Source organism: Delphinapterus leucas, chromosome 8 (assembly GCF_059928025.1).
Source record: "Delphinapterus leucas isolate spDelLeu-1000000601 "Yukka" chromosome 8, BTC_Dleu_Yukka2, whole genome shotgun sequence".
Classification (NCBI taxonomy): Eukaryota; Metazoa; Chordata; class Mammalia; order Artiodactyla; family Monodontidae; genus Delphinapterus; species Delphinapterus leucas.
The window spans coordinates 105140880-105163996 of record NC_143136.1 but is presented as its reverse complement, the minus strand read 5'-3'; positions in this window follow the sequence as shown (position 1 = coordinate 105163996).

The window sequence follows — 23117 nt, the reverse complement described above, 5'->3', positions numbered from 1 at the left end:
TCGTATATTAACACATATATGTGGAATCTAGAAAAATGGTACAGATGAACCAGTTTGCAAGGCAGGAATAGAGACACAGATGTAGAGAACAAACGTATGGACACTGAGGGAGGAAAGTGGCGGGGGGCACTGGCAGTGGGATGAATTGGGAGATTGGGATTGACATATATACACTAATATGTATAAAATAGATAACTAATAAGAACCTGCTGTATAAAAAATAAATAAAATAAAATTCAAAAAAACGTAGTTTACAATATTTGAAGGCATTTAAATAATCAAATCCATAAATGGCATTAAGCATTATTCAAAGTCTTTGCGATTTGATTGCTGATACTTGCTAGACTTATATGTAGAATACAATTTTATAAGCTGAATTTTGAAAAAGCTTAAACAACAGGGTTTTGAATTTGTAATTCTGAGAAATTTAATCTAACTCTTTGAAACAAAAAATAAACTTGTGAACAATCTAACCTGCCTACAAAATTCATCCTTTGTGAACAGCACTAGACCTTGGGCCCCCCACTTTGCCCCTGCTCTCCCATCAGGCTCTGCACAATACCCAGAGCATCCCTGGGAGTGGCTTCCATTTGCTGAGCCTGAAGCACTGAATTCTGTCTCTGATACCCCCGCTTCTGTGGGTCTCTTTGTCACCTTAAAGGATACTTTTTGGTGAAAATAACAAATTTTAGGTTTAATCTGCTAGCCAAAATTTCCTCCAAAATGCCCTAAACTCCCCTAAACAGTATTTAGGTGAATCTTTTTCCTTAAAACTAGGAAATCTTGGATTTTATTTTATTTTTCTTAATATGCAGTTGTGAGGGGAAAAGAGTTACCTCCCTTTACTTGCATATATATATTTTTTAATATTGGGGTTTTTCTTTTTATTTTCTTTATCTTTTCTGGGTATTTCTTCTTGTTTAACACATTCCCCCTCCATAACCTTGGCCAGTGTTTCCCTGTTATGTTCCTCACTGTTCATGCAGAGTGTGAAGACCATTGCCATGGATATAGAGGCATTTCCAGACCTTAAATTATGAATCTGCTTTGATTTAGCAATTCCACTTCTTGGAATAATGCCCCAGAACTGCTATCTTACATGCACAAAGATATATGTAAAATTATTATCATTCTTAACAATTTAAAAATGGAAACATACTTCACCATTTTGGGAATGTTTAAATAAATAATGGTATGTCCACACTATGGAATGCTATGAGGCAATTAAAATGAATACATACATTGGAAAGTTCTTCATGTATAATATACTATTGAGTACATAAAACACATTGCAGAGTAACTTGTGTAGTTTCTGCTGTGATTGTCCTTGTTGTTATTAGACAGAGAAAAAATGTTCTGGAAGTAAACAGACCAAATTGATAATCTGTTAATAATAAACTGTGAGAATAAAAGTACCATCTTATTCTTTATATATCTCTGTGGGGGGGTCATTTATTTTATAATGAAACTAGAAAGAAATATACCCATGAGCTGATATTCATATTTTAGTTTGCTATCGGACAAGAGCAAAGAGAAACTCATTCCACTCAGAAAATGGTCACTAGGAATTGACAGTCAAGCTGTCCCAAGACACATTCTTAGCCCAGGGATGCTACCAGCTGGTCAAGAGAAGATGTCCAGGTGAATGAGTCTTCTGCATAAAGCCACGGGAGGCTCAGTGAGGTCCCAGCTCACCAGCCCGAGCAAAGCAGGCATTCAAAGCCAGGTCTAATAGATCACCCTCATTAAACTTCCCTCATTAAACTCTGCAAATAAAATTCCATGGGTGAGGCCTCTGCTCCTTTGGAACAAAGCCCATCTTGTAATATAATCCTAATGATTACCATTCATTATGACCGTCTATCGATCCATGAATATTTTAAATCACTTGTAAAAATTTAAAGAAAATGGTCTTTGTCTAAGAAAATAAGCCAAATCGTTAACTGTGTGTGCCTGAATGCCTGTCTTTACTGCAGTTATTTAGACATGTGCAATCTTTAGAAATATGTGCGCCCCCCAAAACATTCCCAACTCAAAAGCACCTAAAGAAAGTCATCTGTTAAAAGAGAAATCCATCTATGCAAAAGCTTTGAAGTTTCTGCATAGATGGATTTATCTTTTAACAGATGACTTTCTTTAGATGCTTTTGAGTTGGGAATGTTTTTGGGCGTGCACATGTTTCTAAAGATTGCAGTGACAGGGCGAGAGAGAGGCATGGACATATATACACCAACAAACGTAAGGTAGATAGCTAGTGGGAAGCAGCCGCATGGCACAGGGAGATCAGCTTGGTGCTTTGTGACCACCTAGAGGGGTGGGATAGGGAGGGTGGGAGGGAGGGAGACGCAAGAGGGAAGAGATATGGGAACATATGTATAGGTATAACTGATTCACTTTGTTATAAAGCAGAAACTAACACACCATTGTAAAGCAATTATACCCCAATAAAGATGTTAAAAAAAAAAAGAGAGAAATCCATCTAAAAAATGTTCAGTACATTTATATAAACACCTATAGAAATATTTTTCCTCACTATCAAATTGTCCTCTTCTCCTTTTCCCATAACAGATTGAAACAAATAGAACATCCATCGACAGGCCTCTGGAATTCCCAAATGTTCAGATAAGTGGTTATCTATAAATGAGTCTGAATGTATTTACACTCCATGGAGTTACCTCCCTTTTTAAGAATTCTCATCCCTCCTTTATACAGTTGAAGGTCAGTTTCAATTTCTATATGCTTTCCTTAGAGACAGAAGAACAAAACATTTCAACAGTCCTCAAAATGCAAGCTGACTAATGTAAGCCTTTTAATAAAGCTCATACATAAAAAAAATCAGCCAGGTTGCCTTCGTTCCTTTGTCTGTTTGTTTTAATTAGCAGCCAACCTCATGGATCTTGTTTTGGTTAGATAGCTTTTCTGAAAGCTTTTGAAACCTATTTCTATGCCTCTCCATTCTAACAATTACGATAATCCCATTTTACCCCCACAGTTGGATTTTCATTATAATTGAATTTTGCTGTAATTACAGCAGATGTAGACATTAAGGAATTAAGGGAAGAAAAAGGAAAGTGTCAGAAGTCAGTTTTCTAAATTTTCCAAGTCTAGTTCACAGCAGGGAGTTAATTGTCAATAGTTGCTGAGAAGATCCCCAGATAATGGACAAAGCAATGATGGTCAAATAAGTTTGCAGTGCACATCGGTGATCCCAGGAGTCCTGCTGGGGTTCAAGACAGAGCCGGGCACCCACAGTGTCCACTTCTCCTCCCTGCACTAGCCTTTGGTGGAGAATGAATAGCAAAATGGGAAGGTGCTCTCTTCAAGTTTTTGACCAAGACAGGCTCAGCTCTCCTCTAAAGCCATTTCTTCAAAACACAGGACATTCCAAATCAAGAAGAATTTGTCAGTGTTACCCATTCCAATACTTGTTACTATGAGAAGCAACTGGAGGCCAGGAATCTAATAGCAAATCATAGCTACCTGGTTACTTTAGAGGCAAAGATACGTATCTCCTTTCTCCAAGTAATAAAAGAATATGTTTTTAAAAATCACAAGGGAAGAAAACTCCCTATTAACCAGATGTGGGTCATTTTGACTAAATCACATAGAATCAAATTTCTCTAATCAATCCATTTGTCTCCATAGCATAGACGTGCTTCATTAGAATGGAAAGCGCACGCACGTGATTTATAGATGGGCTCTGCATTTCATGGGAGAGCAATCTGGTCTGGTTTTTCTACCTCATTATCAGTTAGGTAAAAGGTTTTGTGTGCCTTGTAGTAGAGTGATTTTGTTTAACATCATTTAGAAGGCATCTCAATTGTTATGTTGAGTCTGTGCAGGAAATGCAAACAGTAGATTATTAGAATGGTCTTATTCTTAAATTTTAGGACATCATTCAGACTCCACTATAAATGGGTACAATGTTATCATCCGGTTCAGAGCTTCTCAAATTTTGTTTAAAATGTGGACTCTGGGGCTTCCCTGGTGGCGCAGTGGTTGGAGTCCGCCTGCCGATGCAGGGGACGCAGGTTCGTGCCCCGGTCCGGGAGGATCCCGCATGCCGCGGAGCGGCTGGGCCCATGGGCCATGGCCACTGAGCCTGCGCATCCGGGGCCTGTGCTCCACAACGGGAGAGCCCATGGCAGTGAGAGGCCCATGTACTGCAGGAAAAAAAAAATTGTGAATTCTGATACAGTGGGTCTGGGATAGAGCCTAAGGTTCTGCATTTATTATAAGCTCCCTGCAGATGCCAAGGCTGCTGGTCCTCACACTGCTGTGAATAGCTAGGGCCTGGACTCCAGTAGAGAACTATTTCAATCCGGGGATTGCAAACTGTAGTGGTTTTCCCCCTTTTTTTTGCATATATTTCTTTTTTTTAATTTTAAATTTAAAAAACAATGTGTTATGTATCAGATTTTAACACACTGCACTAACAATATGCTAGTTTTGTGCTCCAGGTTAACCCTGGAGACCTTGCTGTGAATGGTCTCCTGCTTCCACTGTGTGATCATGGGGGTAAGACTATACTAGTGTTATCAATGGGGAAGGATGTCACACTGCACTGGCCAGGTCTCTTTGGGTCAGCTCAGGCCCCTGCAGGTAGGGTGGCTGAGAAGGGGGTGCTGCTACACTTACTTTAACACACTTAAATCCACTTTAACCCAGCCAAGCCCAGGAACATCTGCTGGCCACATGCTCTTTCCCTGCATAATAACAAAGCAAGAACAAGATGAATGCAACATCAAAATAATGCCGTATTATAGGAAAGAACAAATCTGACTCCATATTAGATCGGTTCCTTTTCCTGTGCTTAGTCATGCTGGCTCTGCATCTTTTGTAAAAGAATATTGCCTATAGCCTGAAATATATAGGATAGCCCATTCTCAGGGCTCCTTTAAAGGTGTAACACCAGTTCATTCATATAGAGATAAACATTTGCAGAACAGGAAGTAACATTTGTCTTGTTGGAGGTTTATAGGAACATTGTAACCAAACCTACCTGGACAGCTGCCAGAACAAAGGATTCTGACACCACAAAGTTTGCAACAACTAACCACGCCCCTCCCTCATCTTGCCTTTAAAAATGCTTTGCTAAAACCCTTTGTGGAGATCAGAGTTTGGGGGTGGGGGAGGGCATGAGCCACCCATTCTCCAAGCTTGGCCTTACAATAAACCTTTCTCTGCTGCAAACTTCAATATCCAAACTTCAATATTTCAGTTTGTTTGGCTTCGCTGTGGATCAGGCACAAGAACTTTTGTTTGGTGACGATATTATAGAAAGTGATGACACTGACTAGGCATTTATCTGGCTTCCGTATTTATGAGGAATGCACACAGTTCTCAAATTTGAAATAAAAAATGTTACCCTTACTTTTGAACTCTTCTGACTAAGTCAAAGAAAAATATCTTCTATTGCAAGGCAAGGTATTCAAAACTCGTATCAGTTGGCAACTACTTACTTGTGTGGATCAAGATTTTCTAAATATTTAGCAACCAAAACAGAAAAGCCACATGAAAGGGTGCTGAGGCTAACATCTGACTGTAATCTGTGACCCCTGGGTCAAAGTGCTTCCATGTTTTCACAGACCAAGTTTAGAAATATTTAGTTTGATCTTCAAATATTGCTTTCATCTGTTACAGGCAGTCCTATGATTTTATTTGGTGGAATAAAAGGATTTCATTGAGCAAAAAAAACAAAAGAAAGAAAAAAAAACACTCATATAATACAAGCCAAGAAGGGCACAGGTTATGATAATGATTGGGTTCATCAATCCTCCCCCGCAAGTTTTATTATCCTGACTCCTCCAAGGTTGTATTTTCCAGGGGAGTCTCATACTGTCCAAGATAGCCCTCATGGCTGTGGTCACTGCCATGGCCTCTAGAACCCACAAATAATGTGACCAGACATGACACCAGCAGGGCCTGGATTATCCAGGATGCTGAGCCATTTGGACATGCTTATAAGGTTCTCTTATTTTTGGTGTAAAAGTCACCCAGTTCAATTAAACTGGAGCTGGTGTTTGAGAAGCAGAGACTTAGGGAGTGTACCAGATGCTCTCATTTCTGAGCATGGAGACTGTGCTATGGAGTGAGGCCTTTTCTGGGATTATCCCCTTGTGTCCTAGTTAAGCTATAGTGTGGGCTCCTCCACAGAGGTGACAGGGTTCACTCAAATAACCCAGACTTCAGATTACAGGGACCCGATTTCGAGTCCCAGTTGAGTCAATTTCTAGCTTTCACGACATTTGAAATTATTTATGACCCTCTGAGTTTTAACTTCCTCTTTAGCCAAATCAAGACAAAAACAATCTCAAATCACTCAGGGAAGGAAATAAGGTACTGTAGAATGTGAATAAAGTGTGAACTCGTTATTATTTCCATCCACACTTGCAGGTGTTTTGTGAGACATACCCAGATTGTGTTTTTTCTTTTCTCGCTTTTCGTAGCAGATACTTTTTTCCCAGTTTGTGGAGAGAGAGCTTTGGTGTGCATGTTGCTCAGCTCAGTTTGCTACTCAGCCTGTCTGTGCAGATCTGGCATTTCCATTCTCTTGTTAACCTCAGGAGCTGCTAAGAAAGGTCACATTACATCTTTGCTCATTTAAGTTGCGTCCATGTCCTGTCCACTGGAGCAGCAAACCTGGCTTCCTGGAGGGAACTAAGCAGCCACCACTCTGTTTTTAGTTCAGATCTTCCTCTAGGGCTTGAGAGGTAAGGCAGCAGAGATGTGAACCACACTCTGTGGCCACACAGTGCCTCGTGATAAAATCGCTGACAGCCAAGGTTGGAGTTCTTGATTTCGACCGCAGCCAGTCAGCATCTTCATTGGCCCCTGACTCTGTGTCTGTTCTAGGAATAGGCTCTGAATTCAATTTGAGCTACAATGCTATGACACCTGCACATGAAGATTGCAGAAGAACCACCAAAAAAGAAAATACTAAGTCCTTCCCTCCAAAATTATATTGTTTTTCTTTTCAATGTGTTTAGATTCGTTATTACCTGACTTAAAGGGGTGGAAAATGTTGTCTAAAAAGTCTTATACTAATGAGAACCTTAGTGGGAAATATTCAAAAGCCAAAATTAAAAATCCATGCCACAAAGTTCAATCCTTAACTGCTCATCAATCGGATTTGTGTTCAGTTGGATTGAATGGCATTGACATTCAGTCTAAGATGACTGAGGTCACCTCTCATTTTTGTGTTTAATTTTTCCCTCCTCGGCTAAGAAAAAAGTTGGAAGTCACCCTGTTTTCACTCCCTCCTACTTCTATGGCAGAGATCACTAGTCACCTACTGTAATCTCTCTCCATGGGGCCTGAACTCTGCCTTGGAATCCCTTGGAATTCTGTCTGAAGCCACCTTTGAAAACATTACAGTGGGTACAAAAAGTGCAGACTATTCCCCACCTCTGGGGTTTTAGGAAATAAATCATACATTGCATTCATTCCCTATTCTTACTGAATTTTCCCTGAAATTTTTATACACGTGAAATACTTTTAATCTACCTATCATTATTTTGTATTTTTAAATTGAAGTATAGTTGATTTACAATGTTGTGTTAGTTTCAGGTGTACAGCAAAGTGATTCAGTCATATATATATGTTTTTTTTTTCAGATTCTTTTCCCTTATAGGCTATTATAAAACATTGAGTATAGTTCCCTCTGTTTTACAGTGGGTCCTCGTTGGTTATTTATTTTATATGTAGTAGTGTGTTTATGTCAGTCCCAAACTCCTAATTTATCCCTCCCCCCACTGCAACAAGAATCACTTTCATGGGACTTCCCTGGTGGCACAGTGGTTAACAATCTGCCTGCCAATGCAGGGGACATGGGTTCGATCCCTGGTCGAGGGAGATCCCACACGCCATGGAGCAATTAAGCCCGTGCGCCACAAATACTGAGTCTGTGCTCTAGAGCCTGCAAGCCACAACTACTGAGCCCATGTGCCACAGCTACTGAAGCCTGCACGCCTAGAGCACATGCTCTGCAACAAGAGAAGCCACCACAATGAGAAGCCGGTGCACCGCAAGGAAGAGTAGCCCTCTCTTGCCACAACTAGAGAAAGCCTGAGTGCAGCAACAAAGACCCAACACAGCCAAAAATAAATTTTAAAATTTAAAAAAAGAAAACTAATTACCTTCATGAGTAAATGTTTGTTTTGTTCAGAAAAGGGAAAAACAAAGTTACTGTCTGTGATGACCCTCTAGTTCTCTGTAATGCTAGCTTTTGAAGCCACTTCTCTACACTACTGACTGCCTCCTGGTGTTCAACTCTGACTTTTATTATACCCAGGGCAACCTTTCCAAAAGTGTCTTATGTGGATGAGTAGTCTGTGGAAACAAGGGTCTCGTGGTCAAGTATATTTGTGAAATTGTGAATTGCTTCTGATCAAGTCCCTTCTTGCCCACTTTATAAGTGTATGAGTACATATGCGTGCACACACACATACACACAAGTCCTGCAGGAATGAAACCCATGTAACTTGACTCACTCTAGCATTTCTCAGACTTATTTGAACAAAGAAGTCATTTTCCGTAGAATTCCATTAACAGTAGGCAGAGGTAGGAATCTTATTCCCCACTGTGTAGAGAAAATTTGGATGAGACTGTATTATGATGAGCTCAATAAGGACACTTTTCTGTTTAATCTGCTGACTCAATATTTCTGAAAGACCGATCCACGGACATCCTGGGGTGTTTGAGAAATTGCAGATTCCAAGTCTTCACCTCAAATGGACTGAATCAAAATCGCTGGGGTGGTAGGGTCCAGAAATCTGCATTTTAAAACCGCTTTCCAAGTGACTTTTATGCATTCTAAAACTTGAAGCTATTATTCAATAAGGTTGGGCTCAAATCTTAAGATTACTTTTAACCCATTGGTAGCACTGAAAAGTATACTAGTTTAAAATCTGAAGCCTGCTGTGTGTCTTTCTTTGAGACCATTTGTGGGAGTACAAGAACTCAGGTGAAGTCAGCTAGGGCTGCAGACACCCCATTAGGTGGCTTTTACCTTGAAATGCCTCCTATCCAAAGGTTGGGCTCTCAACCTGAAAAGCACTGAAATCCAAGCTTGTCAGATTTATAGGACCCTCAGTCACCAGGATTGTGATTCATGCAAGCAAACCTCTCCAAAAACTGGTCTGTAATACTAGAATTCCAATTCCTGAATTTACATGGAAAGCTATAATTTACAAAGGGCCCAATATTTCCACCCGATCGACCAACATGTCCTCTTCCTTTACGTAAACTTCTTGGACTTGCAAAATATTAGAAAGCAGTCAGTTAAACTTGAAATTAGAGCAAGGATAGTTCTAGGATTTCTGGGTTTAATCCACTACTCCCTGACTGACTGACTGATTCAAATCCCCACTAGTGAGTGAACTCACATAGGTTTTGTTGGTTCCACATGTGAACCTCTTACTGCAAGCTGCTTGGATGCAGGCAGGCAGTGTTTAGAGATTTATCAATAAATCTAGCATATATGATAATATTTGGGATAAAAAATGTAAAGAATATTCTCTTCTTTAAAAGAAATTAGAAACCAAAGCTTTATACATGCTCTATAATTAGATGATAAGGTACATGTTTACTCAAAATGTACCCTTATTTAGAAGGCAGCACTGAACTGGTCGACAGATACAGCAAAAGAATACTTGAAGGTGTAAAATTATCTTCTTAAGTAATATAAAGTTTTTGACATTTGGAATGAATAATAGATAAGCCACTGGTCTGCAAGGATCTTGGGAGAATTTAAGGCAAATAGTGATGGCTTTCTCTTCTGATGTAAATGGCTTTGATAAAGGAAATATATAGACCATGGCCATACATAGTCTGGGCTGGGACGGTGGGCATCATATCCACCCACCAGGTCTGAATTCTGAGGTCCAAACCTAGTCTTCAGAAATAGCCCAGGTGCAGCTCCATGTTGCTGAACTAGGAGAAAAATCTAAGCTCTATGAAGACTGGCGCAAGCAGAAGGTCTAGTCCTGCACTACCTAGTATGGCAGTCACCAGCCACACGTGGCTATCTAAATCTACATGTATTAGAACAAATAAAATAAAAAAATCAATTTCCCCAATCATACTATCCACATTTCAAGTTCTCAATACCTGCTAGTGACAAGGTGTTGGACAGCGTAAAAGAGATCCTTTCCATCGTATCCCAATATTCTATTGGACAGTTAGTATTTGATTCATTGAGGAAACACTTATATTCCATCCCCATAGGCTTCATTCATTACTGGGGAGAAGTATTTGGATCCACAATGGTTCTCTTTCTGAGATCAAGAGTGAATCTTGATCTGTGCAATTGATGCCATTTATATTGCTTCTGTTTGAGGTTACCCTGGAGAAATGGTCAGCTTTTACTTCCTCTTCTTCTTCTTTTTTTTTTAAGTGTCTGAGGTTAAAAAGGTCTTTATTTCTTCAGCTACAATAAGATTACCTATTTGATTTTTCTTTTTTTTTTTGCAGTATGCGGGCCTCTCACTGTTGTGGCCTCTCCTGCCGTGGAGCACAGGCTCCGGACATGCAGGCTCAGTGGCCATGGCTCAGGGGCCCAGCCGCTCCGTGGCATGTGGGACTCTCCCGGACCCGGGCACGAACCCGTGTCCCCTGCATCGGCAGGCAGACTCTCAACCACTGCGCCACCAGGGAAGGCCTGATTTTTCCTTTTTATGATTCGCTTCTTACCAACTTACTTTTATTTAACACATTCTTTCTTTAGAAATAGTAGCATCAATCCAGGCATAGTCCTGCCTGGCATAGATGTTTCATGTATCTTCAAGATAATCCATTCAGATCTATTAGATGTTTAGCTTCATTTTCAAAGGGCAACATTATTTCTTTTATTTCCAGGTTGTTTGGGGGTCCATGAACCTCTAATGAAAATACTTGCTAACTATATAACCTTGGAAAAGTCATCTAACACCCACAAAAACCTCTGTCCCTTCCTTTGTAAAATAAGAAGAGTTTATTTTAAACATTTTAATGTAGTTCTCCATAGATTTGAACAAGATAATTAGTAGCGGAAAAGAAACCTAGCATGGCACCTGGCCCATCGTTGAATGCTACTAAACTTAGGTGACTCTAGCAAGAGTATAATGTAGAAACAAGTAAGGGGAAAACCTCAGAGGAGAAGAAAAAAATAAATCTTCTATATGCCTTTTTTTTTTTTTTAACAAAGAGTCTTTAGATGGTATTTGGCAAAAGTTGGAAGGCACTCTCTATGTTACAAGACACTAGAGAATTTGACATAGCCTGAAGAATAATAACAATGTTGTTTAAGTCCCTGCCAGGCACTTTTGAAAAAAAAAAAAAAAGAAAGGGAAAATAGAGACAGTGACAGAGTATGGATTGTATATGCTTCCAATCCCGCTCTCTGGGCTCACGGGAAACCTTTATTCTTCTTTAATAATTTCACCTTCAGATGAACAGCTGACACAGTTACAGACACACTGGCACCTTTTGATAATATTTTTTTTTTTATCCCACTCCTTCCTAATAAGTAAACAGTGCCAATTTCACAAGCTTTCCCAACTCAGCCGCCAGGAACTGCCTTGAGCTCACTGAATCCACAGGGTGCAGTCCCCAGATCCTATTACAGGGAGACTGGGTGACATCCTTTCACAATTACTAAAAGCTGTGTACCTTTCTCTGCAGCTGCCTTCCATTCAGACTCACATTCTCTTGCAGAGCTACCCCATTTTTTTTTCCTTAAAGCACAGGATTGTAATAAGGATAATGTGCTGGCATGCTTACTTCCACTGTAATATTTATAGACTACATTGCTCAAATGCATTGCGGTTCGCTTGTCTAATTTTATGATGGCCTTGCTAAACAAAAATATTCTTTCTCACTAGTGCTTACAGAAGGAGCACTTCACACCACGTGAATGATGACAGCTGGCACCAGCTGCTTCCAATAGGCACTCTTCAAACAGTGATATTTGGCATGAACCACTTTGGGAAGTTTTTCAGATGAGAAAGAGATGAAGGGTTTTAACTCCCAAGTCTTGGACAGCAGTCTCCAGAGTTTGGGATGTGCAAAACTATTAAAGATGATCAAGTTCATTCCCTATCTTGAGGCAGTACTATATCCAGCTCCAAGAGGCAGGTTGAGTTTCATATGCTCCACATGCATTACCGAATGCAAGTTTGTGTGCCCAAAGCACAGCGAAACCAGACAAACTGAAATGTCATAGGTTTGGAGCAGAGAAAGGTCTATTGCAGGGCCAAGCAAGGAGACGGTGGCTCATGCCCCCAAACCCCCGAACTCCCTGAAGTGTTTCAGCAAAGCATTTTTAAAGGCAAGGTGAGGGGGGCATGGTTAGTTGTTGCAAACTTCTTGGTGTTGGAATCCTTTGTTCTTGCAGCCGTCCATGTAGGTCAGGCCACAATGTTCCTGTAAACCTCCAACAACACACATGTTTCTGAAACTTTTTATCACTATATGAATGGACTCTTAAAGGTCAGACCCCTAAGAATGGGCTATCCTGTATATTCCAGGCTATAGCAACATTTTTTTTACAAAAGGTGCAGAGCCAGCATGACTAAGCACAGGCAACAAACCACAAGGGTTAAAAGGAAAAGCAACAGCTCTAATATGGAGTCAGATTTGTTCTTCCCTATTACACATGCGGTTCATTAGTAGCTACTATGAGCAAATGCTGTTAAGGTTCAAATGATTGCAAAGCAGGTGCCCTCAACTTGTTACAGAGAAGAAAAAATCTGACTCTATATTGGATGTATTCGTTGAGAGATTAAAAGTTGCAGGACAGAGAATAACATTAGTTTTGTTGCAGGTTTACAGGAACATCATGACCTGACCTAGGTGGAAGGCTGCAAGAACAAAGGACTCCAGCACCAAGAAGTTTACAACAACCAGCCACACCCCCTCCCCTTTTAGTATAAAAGAAGCCTGAATTCTAACTCAGGTAAGATGGTTCTTTGGGATACATAGTCCACCATCTTCTCTGTCTGCTGGCTTTCCTAATAAAGTCTCTATTCCTTGCCCCAACACCTCATCTCTTGATTAACTGGCCTGTTATGTGGTGAGCAGTACAAGCCTGGACTCAGTAACAGCATCATGCCTTTCAGTGCCATGAGATCCCCCATGTAAAATCCCCATGCTATCTTGTCTAGCTTTCTTGACCTTGAGCTTCTTGTAGGCAGATATATATATTCGGGAACATAGCAGATGCTCAGCAAATTCATACTGTTGGAAGGACGTATTAATATAGGAGATAAAGGTGGATAGGAAGGCAGAGGTGAGGCCATGGGAGACCTCAAAAGACAAACTGGGGCATTTGGACCCTTGTGTTTAGTGCCTCAGGCTCCATCATATGCTGGAGGGCATGTGAAATGCACACCCAGAATCTGAATTTCACACTAGCTAGAGCTGTAATAAAATATATATGGTGGGAAGTGAGAGAGAGCTATGAGGCAAGTTGCCACTATGAGAATAGTTCTCAGCTATTTTATTTCCTTATCTAAAACACGGTTCACACTTAAGATAATTCTATCAAGGGAAGTTGTGTTACAAATTCACAGTGATGTGGAGAATGAAATAGTTGCAAATCGAAATGGTAATGCAGTCAGGAGCTCGTCTTTGGGGCATCTCTGATGGGTCCCCATTCGACTGTATAGCATGTGAATTTAAAGGAAATACATCATGGAATCACGGGCTTTTGGAGCTAGGAGTTTATCTGCTCTTTATCAAGACTTGACTCTCCTCTACTTTTCAGATGTCTAGGACCTTGAAGAATTATTTAATGTCACTGAAAAAAAATAGTAATTTGTATTACTCTCCTTCCTATTTGCTCAGATCCCTGCCATCCATGTGTTCTCATGTCTCCCGCAGTGTGTGGGATTTCTCACATCAAGTCCAGAGTTGCAGCTTAACATAAGCACGGTAATTGGAATGACCTTTAAAATGCATATTCCTCCTGTCACTTTCTGCATCTCGGGCTTTACAAAACTGCCTGCTGAAAGATCATTCCCACCTTTACACTGGTGTTTATTTTAGGTGGGCAGACATGACATTTTTTTGTTTTTTCTATTGTGCTAAGTGTAGGTGTAGCCTGTATGTTATTAGGGATGAATTACTAGAAGGTAAACCCTTTAGCCTCGGCTGTCAGGATGGTGGTGTGTGTTGGGTAGCGGCAGTAAGGGGATGTTATTAATGGCAAACAGAGGAACCCTTGGCGCATCCATGTTTTGAAAAAACTGTAGGAATTTGTTTTCAGCTAAAACCCCAGTTAGAAAGTCCCTTCTCACTAAAGAAACCAGAATTTTGCATTTGTGATCCCCTTAGCACCCCGCCCCCACCCCCAGAAAACAGTGATTTCAACACCTTAGCACCCCCCACCCCGCCCCAGCAAACAGTGATTTCAACAGAGGACACACACGGGCAGGAAGCTGAGATCAGAATCGCCAGCCAGAGGTTTGTAGGAGGTAGTGCAAAGTGCCAACGTCTGAGTATTTCACTGATGGAGATTGGCAGTGACCTCAAGAGAGTTACATCTGCAGAGCATGAGGACAATAACACCCATATCTCCCTTTCCTGGCCCACGGCCCACAGCCCTGTAAAAGCTACCCTTCCTCTCAGATCCTTTCCTATTGCTCCGCTTATTTGCTTCCTGTCACTCATCATATATTTGGGGAGGTATACGTTTATTTCCATGATTATTTGATCAAAATCTGTGTCCCTTCATGGAGCTTTCTGAAGCCAGGGATAACCTTCTATGTTCAGCACTCAACTGAATCCTTAGCACCTGGTCCTGCAGAGATGTTCCAAATACCGGAGATGAATGAGTGAATGGCCCATAATAGTATAAAACAGGTCTAGATCCAAGGACACAAGAAAGACCAGAGTAGGGAAAACGCAGCCACTCTCTGAATCATTCACTCCTGGATCCACAGGGCAAAGAAACGTGTCTGGCACACTATAGGTTCCCAGAAAAGATTTGTGGAATGAATGGTTGGGTCACAAAGGAACATTAGCAGAACTTGGGCAGCCTCTCAGCAAGTAGGAAGGTCAAGGGCTTCAGGGCTTACTGGACACAAACATATTGTGTGTACTGTGTGTGTGAATAGCTACACACAGTAGAGCTAATACATAGGATTCTCATTTCAGAGTGTGAGGTTCTGTCATTATCAATACAAATATTTGGTCCAATCCATAAGTCTTCGGTTGTTTAAGAATGACAACTGGTACTTTCATTTTTTCTAAGCAGGGATAGCTCCCTACCTAATTATGATAAAAATATTATGTTTCTCAGCATGTCGTAGGTAGGTATAAGGTGATGATAACATCTTGTCATAATAAAGTTAATGGTGTTCCTGATGTTTCACAAGAGTTTAGACACATTTAAGTTCTCTTGGGTAACTGTCCGCTTTAAGTTTGTTTTCTCCCTTTGCATTTTCCAGGTGTTGAGATATCTCTCCTGCTTGGTCCACAGTATATCCCAATATCAAGAGGGGCAGGCCCTGCCACTGGCTTAGTAAATCAGATTGAAGCAATCTTTTTAAGTGAAGAAAAACCTGGAGGGAAGATTTCAAATCTGTAACTTGAACCAAGCGCAAACCTTAATCACTTGCCTGAAAAATAAAACAGGTTACATAGGTAAGTAAATTATTTAGAAAGGTGTCATCCTTCTCTGCCTGTGTATAGGTTTTCCAAAAATCTGACCTCCTGAGACACATAGATCCCCATCCATTTCTGTCTCTCTTGCTTTTAACTTTAAGAAATTTCATCTTCCTGCTCTCAGTCTATCCTCATCCTGCCTAACTCCAAAAGGGAGGCAACAACCTCATTCTTGTTTCAAAACCTCCAGTGATAAAATGGATGCCCTGTCCCCATTGGACAACTGAGGGAGCTGAGCTAGGAGGAGGGTAAGTCCAAAGTTAGGCTAACATGTAAACAGAAGGGGGTTCACCACCTTGAGATCCTGAGTTTGCTTTCGTTTGGAGGTAAGTTATTAAATATACATTTTTAAAAATTTATTTATTTTATTTATTTATGCTTGGCTGCACTGGGTCTTCGTTGCTGCACGTGGGCTTTCTCTAATTGCGGTGAGTGGGGGCTACTCTTCATTGCGGTGCGCAGGCTTCTCATAACCATGCCTTCTCTTTGTTGCAGAGCTCGGGCTCTGGGCACGCGGGCTTCAGTAGTTGTGGCATAGGGGCTCAGTAGTTGTGGCTCTCAGGCTCTAGAATGCAGGCTCAGTAGTTGTGGCGCACGGGCTTAGTTGCTCTACAGCATGTGGGATCTTTCTGGACCAGGGATCGAACCCGTGTCCCCTGCATCGGCGGGAGGATTCTTAACCACTGCACCAACAAGGAAGTCCCTTAAATATACATTAAAGTCTGTTTTCTCACCTGCCAAGCTGGGAAGCCAATTTTCCCTTTGGGCACGGGTGAGAGTTGCAGGGAACTAACATGCTGCTCATGCATGGGAAGTGGAGAGTAGGGGGTCTAACTCAGCATTCAGAATTCCATGTCCCAGGAAAACACAGGAGGCCGGATTCTTGTTCTGTGAACTTCCAATGAGATAAGTTGATTCAAGATAAAAATAACATAGGGCTAATTTTAAATTTCGGTTTCACTGGCAGAAACAAGTGAGGACAGTTGATTACAGTTCAGACCTGTTTTTTCCCCAAGTAAAAACATATTAAGCTCCTTTTGTCTTCCAACTGTGTCTGTAAATGGTACTCACAGTGAGCCGCCAATGAATGCTTTTGGACTAGAGAGAAAACAGTGTTAAAGGCTACGGGTACTTCACCTCAGCAGCCCAATGAAGGGACATTCATGCAGAAGAGGAAAACCTGAATGTGACATTGGCTGTGTAGAAGGGTACACTCTTTGGAGAATGGGAAAAATGGATGGGAAGCCCTTATCAGGGTGTTGGATGAACACAAATTAAGATCATGATTGGGACTTCCCTGGTGATCCAGTGGTTAAGACTCCGCACTTCCACTGCAGAGGGTATGGGTTCAATCTCTGGCTGGGGAACTAAGATCCCACATACCACACGGTGCAGCCAAAAAATTTAAAAATGTTAAAAATAGATCATGATTGATAGACTGGATAAACAAAATGGTCCTAATGTATAGCACAGAGAAATATATTCAATATCCTATAATAAACCATAACAGAAAAGAATATTTAAAAAAAGAATGTATATATATGTATAACTGAATCACTTTGCTGTACAGCAGAAATTAACACAAGATTGTAAATCAACTACACTCCAATAAAAAATATTGATAAGATCATGATTGCATGAAGGGAGCAATAAGGAAGAATCTCTTCCTTCTTATTATTAATTTAGAAATGTTTTCTGCAGGCTTAAATATAAGCACTGCCTCACAGACGTAACTTGAGAACCTCAAGTAACCTTTGTTCACGTTTCGATCCAAATCAAAATTTTTCCTTGGCTTTTAGGTTGTCTAAAACATTGGAAGTTCTTAGGCACTATTTCTCAGGAGGGATGATCCAAGCACTACTGATTCTGAGAGGCATTTTCTTACTGCCACCTGAACGCAGACATCTCACCTCAACCTCATCACTGGAGCTCTCGGAATGAAGCCCTCATCTTCAGAAGTGCTTGTGACTATTCACCCAGCTCCTTGTTCCAGCTTTGTTTTCAGCACGGACATTTCAGATGGCCAGTTGGTGGGGGAAGAGCCTCACCATCTTCTGATGGGACAGAATGAAGTGCCACCCTTGACTTTGTCAGCACGGTTTTCCATGAATCAAAGGCGCCCTGGGGGCTTCCCTGGTGGCGCAGTGGTTGAGAGTCTGCCTGCCGATGCAGGGGACATGGGTTCGTGACCCGGTCCGGGAAGATCCCACATGCCGCGGAGCGGCTGGGCCCGTGAGCCATGGCCGCTGAGCCTGCGCGTCCGGAGCCTGTGCTCCGCAACGGGAGAGGCCACAAACTGAGAGGCCCGTGTAACGCAAAAAAAAAAAAAAAAAAAAAAAGGCGCCCTGGTGCCCTTCCTCATGCACAGGTAGAGCTGCACCATTTCATCAAGATAATGATCCCCTTTTCTTGTGAAAATGAGTGATGAGAGAGATGAGTTTGGTAACAGAACACAGATGCAGTTGTTCGAGGTCACTTATTCAAATCAAACCCAGGCATCAGAGTCCTCCAGGGCCCCTCCCTGCTGACATTCAGAGAGGTCTAAGATAGGAGGTGGGGGGAAGCACTCACTGAAGAAGCAGACATATAAATCAGTACTTTTCCTGTGTAGTGCCGAGTGGGAGGCTCTGACCAAATCAGCTCAAAATCTACCTCCCCAAGATGGTCCTACCAAGTTAGTCCTGAGGCTCCTCCATTCCCTAATGGGCCTAAAGAAAGAGAGAAGGGTGGATCTCTTGGTGGAAGCTTTCAGACTCTGAGTCTCTCTCAGTGTGTGTCTCAAGGTTGTGACAAGTCGCTGTGTGGATGATAACCCCCCAGGCTTCCGTGGTGGTCTATCTGTCGCAGATCACACCCCTTCTTTTCCTGGGTTAATACAACCTGTTTTATTAACAGGTTGTACGTCTGTCCTGACGTGGACGCAAGATGAATTCACATCATTTTCTATTTTGCAATCCTGCTGAAGAATATAGGATGCCTTCTAATTGAAAAGTCAGAGGTACTGCACTGCAAGGACAGACCTGATCTCTTCCACCAGACTCCTTGGTTCATAGCCAGGCTCTGCCACATACTTGCTGTGTGACCTTGGACAACTTACTTAGTGTCACTGTGTCTCAATCTCACTCTGTAAAATGGAGTTAATAGTCTTACTTACTTCATAGGTTGCCTTGAGGATTGATCTATCTATCTGTCTATCTATCTACCTATCTATCTACCTACCTACCTATGGTGTATGTATGTATGTATGTATCTACCTATGGTGTGTGTGTCTATCTGTATGTATATATGTATGAATGTATGTAACTATCTATCTATGGTATATCTATGTATGTATGTATGTATCTATCTATGGTGTATTATGTATGTATGTATGTACCTATCTATGGTATATGTATGTATGTATGTAACTATCTATCTATCTATCTACGGTGTATCTGTGTCTGTATGTATGTATGTAGCTATCTATCTATGGTGTATTATGTATGTATGTATGTATCTATCTATCTATGGTGTATGTATGTATGCAACTATTTATCTCTCTATCGTGTATGTATGTATGTAGGTATCTATGGTGTATTTATGTAGGTATGTACCTATCTATCTATTGATGGTATAATTATGTACGTATCTATCTATCTATATCACACACACACACACAAACACACACACACACGTGCATTTACGAGGTGTCCTGGCACACAGTAAGCATCATCTAACGATTAACTATTACAATGGCCTATTACTCAGATTTTAAACTGTGTACTGCCATGCTCCCTACGGCTTTGACTTTAGTTCTCTCTTACCCACTGCTGCCAAAGCAGACTTTCCCATCCAGGCAGACAAATGTCCAGCACCTCACCCACTCAGAGGCCCAGACCTATGCTCTCCACCCTGCCTGGAACAGAGCCACTTGACCACTCTAAACCCAGTTCCTCTTGAAATCTCATTTCTTCTGTGACACTCCCTTGACCTGCTCTGGCTCTCCAAGCCCATCGTTTTTCTTTCCCCAGCCTTTAGGCAAAAACCCCTCTACCTGTATATGGACTGAGAGATCAGAAAAATCTGGCTTTGAACCCTGGCTCCACCAAATACTGAAAATGTGACCTTGGGCAGGTAACTGAACCTCCATAAGCACTAGAGGTCTTATTTCTTAAATAATAATAATGGAGCAAACCAATGGCTCTCAAATCTGAGTGTGCATCAGAATCACCTGGGGGGCTTGTGAAAACTCAGGCTGCCCCCACTTCCCCATGTTTGTGGTCCAGAAAATATGGGTTGGGACCTGGGAATATGCAGTCATAACAAGTTGCCAGGTGACGCTGAGGGTGCTAGTCTGGGAACCACACTTTGAGGAGAACTTTGCGGATCTTGCAGAGCTGTGCAGTGAATTAAATGAAATCACCCTGAGAGAATGTTTGCTCGGTAACTGTTGTATAAACTATAACCTTTCCCTGTCCTCCATGAAACAGATTCAAAATGATAACTAAAAACAGCAGAAGTGCTCTTGTGTGGATTTGGGCCCCATCCCATGAGTTAAGGAAGAACTCACCATATTGTAACATTTCTCACTTTGGAGTTAGAAACTCACATTGCGGGGGCTGTGCCCTTACAGTGGCTTTTCTGGCACCCGATGTACAAGTTTTCAACTGGAGAGAAAAATGAAAACACATGCATTGCCCTGCAATGTAAGCTTTTTTTTTTTTTTTTTTTTTTTTTTGCGGTACACGGGCCTCTCACTGCTGTGGCCTCTCCCGTTGCGGAGCACAGGCTCCAGACGCGCAGGCTCAGCGGCCATGGCTCACGAGCCCAGCCGCTCCGCGGCGTGTGGGATCTTCCCGGACCGGGACAGGAACCCGCGTCCCCTGCATCGGCAGGCGGACTCTCAACCACTGCGCCACCAGGGAAGCCCTAGCTCACTGTTTTGAACAAACTCCCAGACACAGCGTGGGTTTTTAGCGGAAGTCTGTTTCTTGGAGGTCATCCCACTGAACACTTCCCCACATTCCGTGTTTACAGCACTCCCAGCTCTGAACCAAGAAGGTAAGAATCCTGACCAAAGAGTTTAGCCGATGCTTTTCTTAAAAGAATGTGTGTTGGGAGAAAGGGAAATCATTATGGAGTGAGAAGCTACATTTCCTAAATTATTTGGCTGCAGGAAACTTAAAGCAGTTTTCCACATGGGATTCACTCATTGGAACAAGCAGATTGTTTAATTTTATTATGTTTTTAACTTTTTATTGTATATTGGAGTATAGCTGATTAACAATGTTGTGTTAGTTTCAGGTGTACAGCAAAGGCATTCAGTTACACATATACATGTATCTATTCTTTTTCAGATTCTCTTCCCATTTAGGTTGTTACATAATATTGGGCAGAGTTGATACAAATGAACTTATCTACAAAACAGAAACAGACTCACAAACTTAGAGAATGAATTTACCGTTACCAGGTGGGAAGGGATAGACTGGGAGTTCAGTATTGACGTGTACACACAGCTATATTTAAAATGGATAACCAAAAAGGACCTAATTTTAGAAAGTGTTAAGAGCAACACTGTCTCTACAGAAAGCAACAGCAAAGACCCCAGGAGCAGAGCCCCCGCTTTGGTACCTGTCTTTGCCACAATCCACAAAACTGTTATTTCCTTCTGTGAAAAACCAGAGCTGCGTGATCTCCAGGGACCTTCCCCAATATCTTCACTCTATGAGGAAGGAACATAGGAAACGGGACTGTGACCAGGGAAACCTTTGCCATGCACCAGAAGACAAGGTGCAGTCTCTGTTCATCTTTAGGAAGGTTTGCAGGAATATTTTTTGGTGGGTGGAGTCACTCTTATTATAATGATATCACCCCCCTCCCACAAGGTGTGAGCTTAGCCTAGAAGGTAAAACCAAGCTCTGACTTTCAGAGGGACCAACAAGTAAAATAACTGCCTTCAAAATAACAACAAAACAAGTACCATTTGTTGGCAGCAGCAATGATTCTGAGACCCACCCCAAATAGCCCTTCACTCAGACACCTCTGAGGATCTGACTGTTTTCATTTATACTGTTCGGAGTGGGAAGCAGGGGAAGAGCTGAGTGGCAAAGGCCAGGGAGGGAGATGGAATTCAGTTGCCCCCAGCAGTGTCCCTTGGACTGATTTCAACACCCTTGGAGAGGGACACTGAGACAGAGATGCTGGAACTCTCTAGAGACCCTGTGAGACTCTTACCAGGAGGGCAGCTGCTTGGGGGCCTAGTAGAGCAGGACCCATCATTCCTCTCCCCCACACCTGGTCCCCTATTATACAGAATCCATGCAATCCCACTGCCTACAGGATTAGAAGCTTTAGGGCAGTGGTTCTCAAGGTCTGTCCCAGCAGCACCCTGGAATTGGTTAGAAAAGCAAATCCTCTGGCCCACCACAGTAAAATTCAGAAATTCTAGGGGTGGGGCCCAGCAATTTGGATTGTAACAGGCCCTCCTGGTGATTCTGATGCAAAAAGGCTGGAATTTGCCTGCAAAATTTAAGGAAGCATTCATTCCCAGGTTCATGTAAATTCAGGGTGTACACAGGCATGAACCTGGAAATGAGGACCACCTTAGATTGTGTGCCCTGGGCACATCACGTGCTTTCCTTACCCTCTCCAGGCCCAGAGAACCAATGCTTTAGGAGAATCCAGAGACCACAACCTTGGCACCGAAACTGATGCACATCTTCCTAATAGGTGGTGGTTGGTGCCTCAGAGAGTCAGCTCAAAGGGAACTCAAGGGAAGTCACTGAGCAGCTGATCTGAGGGCACATATGAGGTCTAGATAGACCGCCACACCAGAAACTACTGGGGATCCCTGGCTACAGTGGGGGCTGGCGAAACATCAGAGGGAGACCTGAGCTTCTCCTTTCCTCATGGAAACTGGAGATTCAGCAAACCTTTGGCTATAGGAATTCACATGGCGAACTCACTGAGTATCTACTCTTTACTGGACATACAACTGAGCGCCTGACTTCTTACACTCTCTCATTTAACTCTCAATGCGAAGGTAGGTTTTATTATCCTGGTTTTGCAAAAGAGGAAAGAGACAAAAAGGTTAAATCCTATGTGTCCTATTTCAAGCTGACAAGAAGCATACTGGGAATTAAACATGCTCCAACACCTCTCAAATCCTCTGCCACCTGCGCTGGGATTGATGACTTTCTCCAGGTGCGACGCCCACTTCCCCTCACTGACTCATCAGCATCCCTGTTTGCCCCTCCCGGTTTGGCTTCACACCTTGGATCTTGTCTCCTATCGGAATGAAGTCTTAGACAGCACTTGGTGATTTGTTTCTTCTGCCCTGGGCTTTGAACCCTGAAGGACGGGATATGGCTCCTGGAATTAACTGCTTTGATCTTTCAACAAAAGCACTTCTTGACCTGGACCACCAAGAGTGGGACATCCTTATATCACTCAGACTTTGCCTGAGTAGAGTTCCCTAATATTCTGTAATAACC